Consider the following 13,745-nt stretch of genomic DNA (forward strand, 5'->3'; position numbering starts at 1 on the left):
CTTCCATAGGTTGGTCAAAACCACTGCTATAAAACCAAGAGGTCATCTAATAAAGGGCTGGATGATCCCAGAGACCCCTTCAATCCCCATCCATTCAGTACTGGGAAGCTGCAGGTGCCTTTGTCAGCCCAAAAGGAATGCAGGTCCCCGGGGCCATTACAAACATGGTGAGCTTCTGGGCATCCTCATTTCTGGGCCTGTGGGATAAGCTTTGTCTTGCTCAAGTACAGTAACTCATTCGTTTCCCCACGAGCCATCTAGTATTTCTCGGATTCTGTGTAGCAGAAATCAGGCTGGTATTGTTTTACAGATGGATTTTTTTCACATCACTAGGCAGTCTCAATGTCCCATCCTTTTACTCTGCACCCTGATGCTCACCAGGCTGGGAACAGAGTCCTAGGTCGGGTGAACAGAAGTGATATCAACTCGTTTTATGCCCATTTTCAAATCAGCGATATTTTTTATGCCTGGCCCATCCTGAGCCAAAGTTGCACACTCTTCTCACAGCATTTTGCAGACCTTTCCCAGCTGCTTCAGTGTCAAGTGAGAGACAGGACAAGAGATGAGAGATTGTCCTATGGCCTGGCCCATCGTACTTCTTTGGCGATGCTGGCTGTTTTGGTAGGTGTTTGCACAGCTGCCTGAATGGTCCTGCCCTGAATGTCCCAGTGAGTCCCACCAGTAAGGACCACATTTTCCATGCGGGACATCCCCTTAAAGACCTGAATTAACTATTTTAGCATAACCAGTTCAAATAACCCTCAGGCTTCCACTCCTGGCTCAGTCTGCACTGCGGAAACCTGCGGGGACTGCATTCTAGATGGGCCTTGCAGAGCACCAGGATTATATCACTCTCCTTACTTGCGCTCAGACTATAAAATCGTTCCCCCATTTCCACTAATTGAACTGGCCAGACGCTGCACTTGTTTGCACTTGAGCCTACATTCTGCACCAGTGGTCTGTGTACAGGAACATGGACCAGAGATGGTCTCTTGCACACCCTATAAGTGAAAAGGAATTTTCATTCTATTAAACCCAATTCCAGGGCTTTTCTGTGGCTCACTGCTTACCAGGGATGGGACCAGTACTTCATCCAGGGTCCCAGAGGATGTACCGTGGCTGGGCAGACTGAATCTAGCTTCACTTGCAAGGAGTCTTGGCCACGTTCACTGCCAGCAAGTCAAGGTTTGCCGTTCCACTCAGAAGGTCGGTATGTGTCCCAGCTGCACAGAGGGCAGATCCTTTTCTCATCCAGCCTAGACTGAGCAGCCTCACCTGGGCACCGTGCTCAGCGTGGCCTTGTCTTGATTTTAGCTATGCAGCCTTCTGCTAACCGTGTGTCTCCAGTCAGCTGGGCAATCTGTCCCTGCTCCGAAGGCAGGTTGTCTGTTGTCTGCTCTCTGGAGTGGCTGTCGGCGTTCTCCTCTTAATCACTGACCGATGCTGTGGATGGGATTGTTTTGGGGGTGCTGCTCCCTCTCCAGTGGCCAGGGCCACCACTTGTCTCCTGATGCCTGTTTCCAGCACTTCCTTCTGCATCTTACTGGGCCGGGTGTTCCAGTGTCACAGAGCTAAGAGGGAATGCAGCCATTTCTTTGGGTCGCACAGTAACCACTCCGTCTTTCCCAGGGGGTCCCCTGAATCCTCTCACCACGGCCCTCCCGCCAGCAGCCAGCTCTTGCAAGCCATTATTTATTGTCCTTCCATTTCTGAACCAGTGAGTTTTCCCGGCTGCCTCTTTCCCCTTGCTGCAGGGTGGCGATTGCTTTGCCTCTCCGCCTTATTCTGCTGCACGGGCTGGGCCCGAATGTCCCGTCTGCACTCGACGTCCCATTTCACTACAGGAGGCCAGGTTCATCCGTCCAAGCAAGGTCTTCATCATCGCCGCCTCGGGATCTTCCCGACCTTGCCTGGCTGCAGCCCGGTTACGATCACTCCATAGCCCCGGCGTTGTTGCCTGAAAGAATTGGCTCTGGATGACGCTCCTGTCTGGTGCGGCCCAGACAGAGAGGATTTGCAGCTATAGAGGCACTGGGCAAACTAAACAACCCAAAGGGGGTTTCCTGAGCCACTCTGGTCAGATGCTGCTATAAAGCTAAGCACCCTTTTCTCCACAGCGTGGCCTGAAAACCTGCCCCAGGAGGTTGAGCCTGGCCCGTGTTCTCAATCCCAGGTTCTGTGATCTCTCTCGATCTGTAGTTGAGCCAGTCCCTGTGACCGGCTTCTCCAATTTGTCCAGTTCCTGAAGGAGCACTCGGTGTCTGAGTCACTGCGTTGGTCGTCTTAAAGCTACAGCTTCTGATGACTTAACACCGGCTGGTTCGTTTCCATTTGTGGCTGCCTGAGGAAGTGTTGCCAGCACCTCCCCGGGTCCTGTGTTGCTCTGGAGTTGTGCGGTCTTTGGTGCAGGGGACCTATCCAGGCAACTGGGGAGTGGTGCAGCAGATGGCTCGGGCTGAGGGCCATTCCAGCTCAGTGGTACACTTCTTCTCTGAGATCGAAGCCACGTGTGAGATCAGAGCGTGAGGATTCCGCTTTCCTCCCGTTGCTGGTCTCACCTGTTCGATTTCTTTGCATAGAACTTCCGCCGTAAGCTGACAAAGTCTCCCGCAGTACGCAACAGGGAGGTCTGCTGACCCTCCGCGGTTATCCCATTGTTTGCTTAAAGCAGGCTTGTCCTGGAAGACGGACGAGCTCCCATCGGCGGTCGTCTGGGGGGGAGGAATATATCGGCACTGGGATGCTCGCTGGGGCCGCAGAACAGAGCCATAAGAGCAGTATTGGCCTGGCTCTGGCCTCGAGGTAGAATGCTGATGAGGCAGGGTCTGCTCAGGGCATGGTTGAGGCCCACTGTCTGGGCAGGGTGAGGGAAGCTTGTTCTGCTGCTGCCCCTGTTCTGACGTAGAGGCCTCCAGTCTCCCAAGCGGTCCATTGAGCACGTTCATGAGAACAGATCTAAGCTGCTGGGTGACGCCTGCTCCCTCCCAGACATGTCTCCATTAGGATAAAACCCGGATGTGTTAATACCCTAGTAAAGACAGGACAAGTGGTATTTTGACACATGCTAGCTGGTAAGTATCAAACCATGGGGGAGTCTGGGGGTGGCCCCTAGCAGGTAACACCCATTAAACTACGTGTCCTTTCTTCTCTAGGGTTTTAACGTGTAAAACACACCTTTATCCCAGTGTGGACATACCCGGAAGGTCGAGCAAACATGGGCTTGGTATGTCTGCACCCAGGGAAATAAAATACACCAAGTCTAGGACAAATGCGAGCTGAAACGGGGACAAAGAGGTGTCATTCGTTGCCTGTGGGGAAAGGGCACGCAGAAGGTCTGCTGCAGCGGCAGGTGCTGGGGTGGAGATGAGCAATTTGCTGATGCGGCCTGCAAAGCAGAGGCCAGTTGGCTGGCCATCTGAGGGGGGTGTGCGCGCACACCAGTGGAGGCAGGAGGGCTGTTGTGTAGTCAGCTGTCCCTACCGTGAGTACTGAGTTCAGGCCAGGGCTTAGGGAGACCTTGTGCGGTGACGCCAGGCAGCCCCGGGTGTGTTTGTCTCTCTGTGGGCTGGAGGGCCAGAGAAAACCACGGGTGTGTCATAGAATCATAGAATATCAGGGTTGGAAGGGACCTCAGGAGGGCATCTAGTCCCACCCCCTGCTCAAAGCAGGACCAATCCCCAATTAAATCATCCGATCCTCAACTAAATCATCCAAAACTTAATCTGTTTCCAGCAGCCTCCCTAAAGAATCGCCTGGAAATCCATCACACCGGAGTCCTCTCTTCTCTACTGAGATTGACACTCGCTGGAAATGTCCCCTTCTGTTTCCAAGGTCCTGAGGGGAATCCGTGTCTGTGCTTGAAGTCGCAGGGCCTGGCTCCCAATCTCTAGGGATAGCCTCCGCCTTTATCATGGGCTCAGCCCAAGGCTGAGGGGTGAATGAAGACTGCTGGAATTTGGGAAGCTCCGCCGCAGCTCAGGCCCCGTTCTACGCCGCGAGTTCTGGAGACAGCTCAGACAATATCTGGGTCACGTTCAGTTCTAAAACTGCCGAAGGGTCTGAATGAGCCCAACGGTCCCCTGGCTGCCCTCTGAGCCCAGTGGAGCCCAAGGTGGCTCTCTGGCCATTTGGGGGCAGTGTCTTATGCGTTCGTGCCCACATCGGAGCTGTTGCCTTGGCAATGGGCAGCGTGGGGGGGTGGGGAGGCTCCTGACTGTCCGTTGCTGGGATGTGTATGTCTGGGGCAATCTACTTAATCCTGACTCACAGCATCAGAAAGGGGATGCCCCACCAGTGCCTCTGCCTCTAGAACACCAGGGCCCGATCCTGAGAGCAGTGGGTGGCAGGGTGGGTTCTGCATTGCATGCGACCCACGTTTAAAGGGGGTCCCGTCCCAGCCCATCATCCTTTTCCCAGTTTGTGCCCCTCCTCCATTAGCGCAGTCCCCAGACAGCAAACTCCCCGGCTTCCGCCCCATTATCTTAATGGGGGTCACCATGCCCCTTCCGGGGGTTGCCATGACAACACTTCTTTGCCAGCCATCCTGAAGAGGCTAATGTGGTGGCTTGGTCCCTTTCCAGTCAGCCCCCTGCCCCCCACTCTTTAGAGCCGTATACAAGGGCTACAGCTCCCATGGTCTTTTATTTTTCATCTTTTTTTCTCCTCTCCTTCTCTGAGTTGTTGCCAATTAAGGGGAAGCTATTTGATGGTGTCATCAGCCCGGTGCCAGCAGGCAGACCTGCGCGGGTGCAAAGGGAGAAAGGAATAATAATAAAAATAATAATAATAGGGAGGGGGAGGGGGAAAAGCGCCTCTTCCATCTCTCCTCTCACAAGGTAAAGAATCAAAAAGTCATTTGATGCATAATTGATTGCTTTGGAATGACTCGCAAACTGCCGAGGAACCTTGATACTCTGGGTAATAAGCAAATGGAAAACACAGGAACTTTTTGACCGCGGGGTTGAGTAGCAGGGGCTGGGGAGTGGGGGGAGGGAGAAGAAGTGAGAAATAAATAATAAAAAAAACAAAACCTGCAGCGGCAACCACAAAAAAGAGATTAAAAAAATTATTTTAATGAGCATCAAGAACAAGGGAGTTGGAGACGCAGGAGCTGAGGCCGAAACAACATATTAGCAAACAAAAAGGGAAACAAAACCAAAAGAGGCTTTTAAAAAAAAAAATCTTTCTGCATAAGAAAAGCAAAAAAGTGCTGAGCGTGCGGGGATGGGGCCGCATCTCCCCCTCCCCTGCCTCTCTGGAGCTCATGGACAGGGATGCTTTTGCTGTCAACTGCTGCTAAATACTCCCCAGGTTCCCCCGCCCGCTTTGCACTCAGGGTGACCAGATGTCCCGATTTTATAGGGACGCTCCTGATATTTGGGGCTTTGGCTTATATAGGCGCCTATTACTTCCCACCTCCTGTCCCGATTTTTTACTCTTTTCACTTTTTCACAGTTGCTCTCTGGTCACCCTATTTGCGCTGCTCATGTGGCATGATTCGGAGTACCCCCAACTTCCATTAACCTTGAACCCTTTCCAGGCCTCAAAGGGAGCCTTCGTCCCAGACAAATGTGTCTGTTGCTGTTTGGCAGATGATGACAGAGCCAGAGACATCCCAACAAGAGATATAGCCCCCAGTTTTAACAGTTGGGGGGATAACCATTGGAAAAAAAACACCAAGGGAAGCGGTGGATTCTCATCGTCTCTTGATGTCTTCAGATCCAGACCAGCTGCCTTCCTGGGAGAGATGCTTTAGCCAAACACAAGTTATTGGGTCAGGACAGGGGTAACTGGCTGAAAATCACAAGTTCACAGATCTCAAAGCCAGAAGGGACCATTGTGATCATCCGGTCTGACCTCCTGTTTAGCACAGGCCAGAGCCCTGCCCCAAAATAATTCCTGGAGCAGATCTAAGAGTTTAAGAGTTGCCAGTAATGGAGAACCCACCAAGATCTTTGGTAAATTGATCCAATGCTTAATTACCCTCACTGTTCAAAATGTAGATCTTATTTTCTGTCTTCAACTCCCAGCCATTGGATCGTGTTAGACTTATAATTGTTCCACATGTCGATACTTTGAGACTGTGATCAAGTCACCCCTTAACCCTCTCTTTGTGAAACTAAACAGATTGAGCTCCTTGAGTCTACTGCTATAAGCCATGTTTTCTAACCCTTTATTCATTCTCATGGCTCTTCTCTGAGCCCGCTTTGATTTGCCAACACCCTTTGTGAGCCGCGGGCACCAGAACTGGACACAGGACTCCAGCTGCGGTTGCGCCAGCGCCGAATACAGAGGAGAATTCTCTGGCCTGGGTCATGGAGAAGGTCACACGAGGTGATCGGCTGGTCCCTTCTGGCCTTAAAAGCTATGAAGCTGTGATCATAGCAGCACTGTGGGTCTGAGGCACAGAAAAGGCCTGTCTGGGGATGTCTACACAGCAGCTGGGAGCGGTCCCAGCCCAGGAAGACAGACGTGCACGAGCTGGGCTCAAACTAGCATGCTAAAAATAGCCATGTGGACATGGCAGAGGGACTGCAGCCCCCCAAACCTCTAGGCTTGAAAGCCCAAGTTGCAACGTCCACACTGCTATTTTTAGCACGCTAGCTTGAGATAGTCTGTCTACCTTGGCTGGGCGTTGCAGGGTAGACGTACCCACAGGGCCCGTCTGTTCCTGAGATCAGTGCAGGATTAGCTCCGTGATGGCATGCTCTGAGAGTCATGTCTCCCTGCCAGCAAATACTGCCTGGGTATCCAGCCTCCCATTGTATTTGCCCAGGTTCATCGCATTTCCTCTCTGGCCCAATTCAATCCTTGCCTCCTCTCCTTTCACCTGCAGGGGCACCAGTCACCAGAGGCTTTAGACAGACCTGTGATGTCACATTGCCAGCCCACTGCAATGCTGTCCCCTCCTGTGTATTTTCTGCAACCCAGAGTCACACAGCGGAGCATTTACTCCCTTGAGAAGCCCCATGTGAGTCAATGAGGCTACTTTGCATGACTAATTTCTGCTTAAAGGTTGCAGTATTGGGCGCTTCAGCCTCCCTGCCATTTTGACTGGGCACCGTATCCTTCCCTCCCTGCCCTGATCTCTTGCATTGCTATGTGGTTTATAACAGCCCGTGCGCCTCACCCCAGAAGTGGTTGCTTTTAAAGTAATGCCTGGACATACCAAGCATTTTTCAATCCTGCCGGGCGTGTCCAAGAAGCCCGATCTCCCCACTGAGGTTGGTGTGATGGCTTGTGTTAATTACGGCTCACCACCCAGAATTCTTATCAGGCAATCAGCTGGCTGGTCTTTGACTGCTCCTTTGCAGTCTCTTATGTTGATGACTGGATGGCGGCCCGTTACTAAATCCATTAACCCGGCTGGCAGCTGGCTGAGCCTCTGAAGAGCTACCAACCGCGTCGCGCAATTCAGCCAGCGCTCAGAGCGCCAGTGCACATCTGCCAAGACGGATGGGCAACTTGTCCTAGGAACTGAGCCTGTTTTCACGCTGTCATTTCCTCCGTCGTGTTCGTCGTTTGGAACCATATGCCACGTCACTGCCATGGCACGGTCAAGAGCAGCTCGGGATCATTCACCATCCAAAGTCCCAGCTGGTTGGCTGGGCTGAGTGGGCGGGACGCAGGCTGAGCAGGATCCAATCTGTATGGTTTTTATAATATCGAGCTTTATTTTTAAACATCCCCCCCCCCCCCCCAATTTTCATCAACTTACATATTCACAGTTGCGCAAAGTTCTGGGTTTGAAGCATTCCCTCCCCACCCTGATTTTTATCTAGTTAAATGTTCACAGTTGCGGGAAATTATGGGGGTTGCCAGACAATGTGTGTGTGTGTGTGTGGGGGGGGGGTGTATGTCAGATAATAATTATTTCATGAGATTGAGATTCAGAAAGTTAAAGCTTTATAGTCATTAAAACATGAAGTGTCAACACCACATGTCAAACTATACAAAGTAAATATCCCTATGTAACCCTTCTGCCCATCTAAGTTGGCAGCAACAAGGGCCGGGTTCTGTATCTAGGGGTTCCGTTTCAATAACGCAATGCAAAACCGGCTCGAGCCCCCACCCAGTGACCTGGGACAATTACGTACCACCCCCTGGGTACCTCTAAGAGGCAATACTTCCCCTCTCGCAAGCACGGAGTCTGAGTGTAACAGAAAATGTTTAATAACATGAGGTAAATGACATCAGCATACAATTGGAAAAACACCACAAACAGGATTCATAACACAAACCATGAGCAAAACCCACCCCAGCAAATTGGGCTGCGTCCTTTCCCTTTGGTTCTTGAATCCAGCAACCCAAAAATCACCCAGAGTCCCCAAAGTCCAACACCCCAAAGTCTCTTGGGTCCAGCAACCACCCAAAGTCCCAAAAGTCCAGCAACCCCCAAAGTCTCTGTCCCTGGTCAGTGCAGCCCCAGAGTAAAAGGGGGGGGGGCAGGCAGGGTGTTAAGGGGCACCTTACGTGATCCGAGGCTGGCCAGCCGTCTGTTTCCCTGTGGGGGTTCCGCCACAGCCTTCACCACAAGCCAGTCCACTTTCCTGCCATTCCACGAACTGCTCCGCTCCGCTCACCTACCTGTGAGCTGTTCCAGCCGTCCTCGCAAACAGCTCCACTCGCCCTTCCTTGGGCCACTCCAACCGACCCCGCAAGGCTCTACGCCGCTCCTCCAGTCGTCCCCGCAAACAGCTCCACTCGCCGTTCCTTGGGCCACTCCAACCGACCCCGCAAGTCTCCACGCCGCTCCTCCAGTCGTCCCCGCAAACAGCTCCACTCGCCCTTCCTTGGGCCACTCCAACCAACCCCGCAAGGCTCCACGCCGCTCCTCCAGTCGTCCCCGCAAACAGCTCCGCTCACCGTTCCTTGGGCCACTCCAACCGGCCCCACAAGGCTCCGCGCCGCTCGCTGCTCCTCCAGTCATCCCCACAAATTGCTCTGCCAGCTGCTGAGCAATATAGCTTCAGGCTCCCCCACTAGTTAACACAGCACTCAGTGATCTCAGCTCTTAATAACTTTAGCGCTTTTGTGATTTCAGCCATAGTAGGGGAGCCCCAGTGCTGGTGCACCATTGGCCCAAAGTGAATTCAGCTCAGCAGCCTGTAACTAGACTCCTAATAGAATCAAAGTTAGCTCTGACATTCAACAGTGGAGAGAGGAGGTGGTGTAATTGGTGTTTCAAACCCTCAGAGGGGGCCCATACCACCAGATACAAATACCTGTCCCCATCCTCTCTCAATTCACTGGGTTTTGTAACCCATGCCCCTTGTCAAGCAAGTGCTACTTAGGTAATGGTGAAGGACTCACTCAGTCCTTCTGTCATACAACAGTTCCACTGGCCTTGATTCACAGAATCAGGGTAACAAAACTTTATTCTTCCTGCCCCAATAACAGAGAAACTGGGGATCCCACACCAGCCAAAGTAACCACTTTCAGTTGCTGTTGTTTCATGCCAGGCGAGTGGGCGTGCCTATGCAAACAAGATTAGCCCCTGGAGTTCTTTTCCACACTCACCATAATTCACCACCAGATGTCAGGGTAGAGCTCATCCTGACTCTGCTTACACCTAAATCAAACTCTAATGAGTTTCAAGCAATATTGTTCTTACTTTGCCAGTCTGTAAATTTCTATTATTAGCAATGGAAATATGTTTTCATTGGTTCGTGTGTGAGGGGAAATCAACATTTATGGATAGCAATCTTCTAACCTAGTGGTACCAAAACTTTTCCTCTCACGCCTCCCCTTACCAGTAAAGGAATGTGTCCGTGGCTCCCCCACCCCAGGCCAGGTGGGCTGGAGCTGGGGATCTAGGGGCTGGAGCTGCGGACAGGCCAGAAGCCATGGCTGGGGCCAAGGACCAGAGCTGCGGCCCGGGGCTGGAGCAGCAGCTGGGATTGGGGTCACAGCCAGGGCTGGGGGCTGTGAGCGGAGCTGGTGCCACAGCTGTGGCCAGGGGCTGGGGCCAGAGCAGAGCTGGAGGTAGGGCAGGTGCTGGGTGGCACTCTCTTTCTGCCCCCTGTGGGAGCTGGCCTGGGCCCTGCTGCACCCTGCCGGATGTTCCTCTGTGCTTTTCCCTAGGAGGGTGTGCCCCATAATTTAGGGACCACTGTTCTAACTTCTAACCCTTGCAAGCCTTGTTATATGGCATGCTACTCTTCCCTGATAGGTCACATGGCATCCTTCTCTTCTCTAGTTGGATGAACAGAACTCCTTGACTCATATCTGATATGAATGCTCCAAACTGTGAATTCAAAATGTGCTTATGGAAAAGTCCTGTAGAATTTAATAGGGATCCCAAAGAACTGCAGTAGGGTTCTAAAGGCAATACTCTAAAATGTCTCGAATTTAATAAAGAATGAGATCCTTTCTGTAGGTTTTATTTTAAACCAGCCTACAGAATTCGACAGCAGAGATATACTTCACTATTACATTCTAAAGAAACTATTACAAAGACAGATGATCTTTCTCTATTAAATTCTACAGGGCTTTCCCAGTTGGGTTTCTGTTCAAAGGCACACAGGAATTACCATGCCAGAACACAGCAGTGCCCCATGTAGTCTAGGCACCTCTCTTTGACTGGGGACATCAACAGCTGAAAGTACACGAAATCCCATAATGGAACAAAATGGAAGAACCTGCTGTGACGGGTTGGATCACAGAAACCCCCCTGGGAGCTGCCACCCAATGTGCCAAGACTACTTCTATCCCTGCTTTCCCTGCCAGCTCGGGGGCCCAGCACCCTGTCTTGCTGAGCCAGACACTCCCGTCTGCTCCAACACAGACCCAGGGTCTGAATTACTTGCCCCAAAGCTGCAGGTTTACCTGAAAGCAGCTAACAGAAGTGTGCTTGTCTTTAACACTCAGATGCCCAACTCCCAATGGGGCGTAACCTACATAAATCCGTTTTACCCTGTATAAAGCTTATGCAGGGTAAACTCATAAATTGTTCCCCCTCTATAACACTGATAAAGAGAGATGCACAGTTGTTTGCTTCCCCAGGTATTAATACATAGTCTGAGTTAATGAATAAGTAAAAAGTGATTTTATTAAATACAGAAAATAGGATTTAAGTGGTTCCAAGCAGTAACAGACAGAACAAAGTAAGTCACCAAGCAAAATAAAATAAAATGCGCAAATCTATGTCTAATCAAACTGAATACAGATAATCTCACCCTCAGAGATGCTTCAGGAAGTTTTTTCCTCAGACTGGACACCTTCCAGGCCTGGGCACAATTCTTTCCCCTGGTACAGTTCTTGTTCCAGCTCAGGTGGTAGCTAGGGGATTCTTCTTGATGGCTCCTCCCCCTTTGTTCTGTTCCACCCCTTTACATATCTTTTGCATAAGGCGGGAATCCTTTGTCCCTCTCTGGGTTCCCACCCCCTCCTTCTCAATGGAAAGACACCAGGTTACAGATGGATTCCAGTTCAGGTGACATGATCACATGTCACTGCAAGACTTCATTGCCCACTTGCCAGCACACACATATACAGGAAGACTTACAAGTAAACACAGCCATCTGCAGACAATTGTCCCGGTTAATGGGAGTCATTAAGATTCCAAACCACCATTAATGGCCCACACTTTGCTTAATTACAATAGGTCCTCAGAGTTATATTTCATATTTCTAGTTTCATACAAGAGTGGTACATTTATACAAACAGGATGATCACACTCAGTAGATTATAAGCTTTGTAATGATACCTTACAAGAGACCTTTTGCATGAAGCATATTTCAGTTACATTATATTCACTCATTAGCATATTTTTATAAAACCATATAGACCGCAGCATCACACCTGCCAATAGACATTTCTTCCTAAACCTGTCAGTTAGAGGTTGGTTTATATGCTGAAGCATTAAGGTCTATTTCCCTAATTTTTTAATCCTATCTAATAATAATATTTAGCTGTTATAGAGTGTTTAGTGTTATAGATCTCAAAGTGTTTTACAAAGGAGATCAGTATTATGGGTTCTCTCATAGGTTTTAGCTCTGGTTGTGCTAACGGGGTTCTAGCAACAGTTGTTAGCAGGTTCTCGCATAGGTTCTAGCTCTGGTTGTTGTTAACGAGGTTCGTGCATGGGTTCTAGCACCAGCTGTTGTTAGCAGGGCTCTCGCATAGGTTCTAGCTCTGGTTGTTGTGAACGAGGTTCGTGCATGGGTTGTAGCACCAGCTGTTGTTAGCAGGGCTCTCGCATGGGTTCTAGCTCTGGTTGTTGCGAATGAGGTTCTTGCATGGGTTCTAGCACCAGCTGTTAGCAGGGCTCTCGCATGGGTTCTAGCTATGGTTGTTGCGAACAGGGTTCTAGCTCAGTTTTTAGGACCCTTGGAGATGGGGAGTTTTTTCTGGAGAACTGTGCAAGGCAAATGGTGCTAAAGAAAGAGAGAAAATAAGCGAGCGAGTGAGTGTGTGGACTGCTTTGAGAATGCACCTCTTCTTCCTGCCAGTCCGGATGAATGGCTGGCCACCTGGGAATACTGAAAGAATAGCTGTCCATCACACAGATTACTTTTGCTATTGGTGGTGCTATTTCTACCACTGCTGATGTGTGCCTGGCAGGTTCTCAGGGTCCCTAGCAATTCCCTCCTTTATAAAGTGGAGCCATAGAAGGCACAACTGCCTTTGGGAGCCCTCTCCCCTCCATCCCGCAGCTGCGAGACCTCCCTGGCTGAGTGATGGTGCAGGGACGGCAGGGGCTTTTCCCTACATGTTACACTGCTGCATGCACTGAACGGCTGATTCAGCTGGGGGGACGTCAGGTGTGCACTTTGCAGATTGGCAGACCGTCCTTTGGGTCTCCTGCTTAGCTAGGACAGCACAGGCACGTGGTGGCAGCTCTGATGCTTCCAGGGCCGTGGAATCGCCTAAGGTGGCCAGGTAATTACCAGTCTGTGAGACAAAGGGCCTTCCCCATCCTTTATAAGCTGTGGGGGTTCTCTTCCCAGCTTTGTCACTGCCCTCCTTTGTGCCTCTGCCCTTTGAGCCTCAGTTTCCCCTCCCATGTTGTGTCTGTCTTACCTATTTAGATGGTAAGACTGCTTCTTACTCTGTGCTGGCCCAGAGCCTAGCTCAATAGAGCCCTGACCTGTGGGCACTACGCTAAGAGAAATAAGGGCTCCTAATAACGTGCCCTCTCTGTGGGCGTATTGGGGTGTGTAGCGAAGCGACGACTCACCGGCGCAGCGCCTCCTGCTGGTCTTCTTGGGCATTAGCTCTTCAGCCTCCAGAGCACCCTCTGCTGGCCCATGTCTCGCTTGCCTCAGGCCCCCTGTGCCCCTTCCGGACCCAGGTGCCTCTTACCTTGGGGTTCTGCCCTCCACAGTACCCCCGTGCTGGGTCTCCCCTCCCAGGGGAACCCCCAACCCTCTAAACCCACCTTGCCTCAGTGGCTATTGCCAGCTGCCCCTCTGCAGCCCCAGTACCTTCATAGGCCTTCAACAAGGCCTGCAGCCTGGGGGTTTACCAGGCTGGAGCTCCCCAGCTCCCTTTGCCCTTCCCCAGCATTGCTCCGCCTCAGGTACCCTGCTCCCAGGCCCTTCCCACTCCAGGGCTAGAGTGGGTGTCTCCTGGCCCCACAGCCCTTTGATCCAGGTCAGCTATGGCCTCATGAAGCCAGCCACACCTGTGGCTGCTTCCCCAATCAGCCTAGCTTGGCTGCTTTTAACCCCTGTTCTGCAGGAGTGGGGCAGCCACGTTCTCACGTCTATGCGCTCAGGGGATCGGTGGGGCTCAGCGTCTCT

Source organism: Emys orbicularis, chromosome 2 (assembly GCF_028017835.1).
Source record: "Emys orbicularis isolate rEmyOrb1 chromosome 2, rEmyOrb1.hap1, whole genome shotgun sequence".
NCBI classification, from domain to species: Eukaryota; Metazoa; Chordata; order Testudines; family Emydidae; genus Emys; species Emys orbicularis.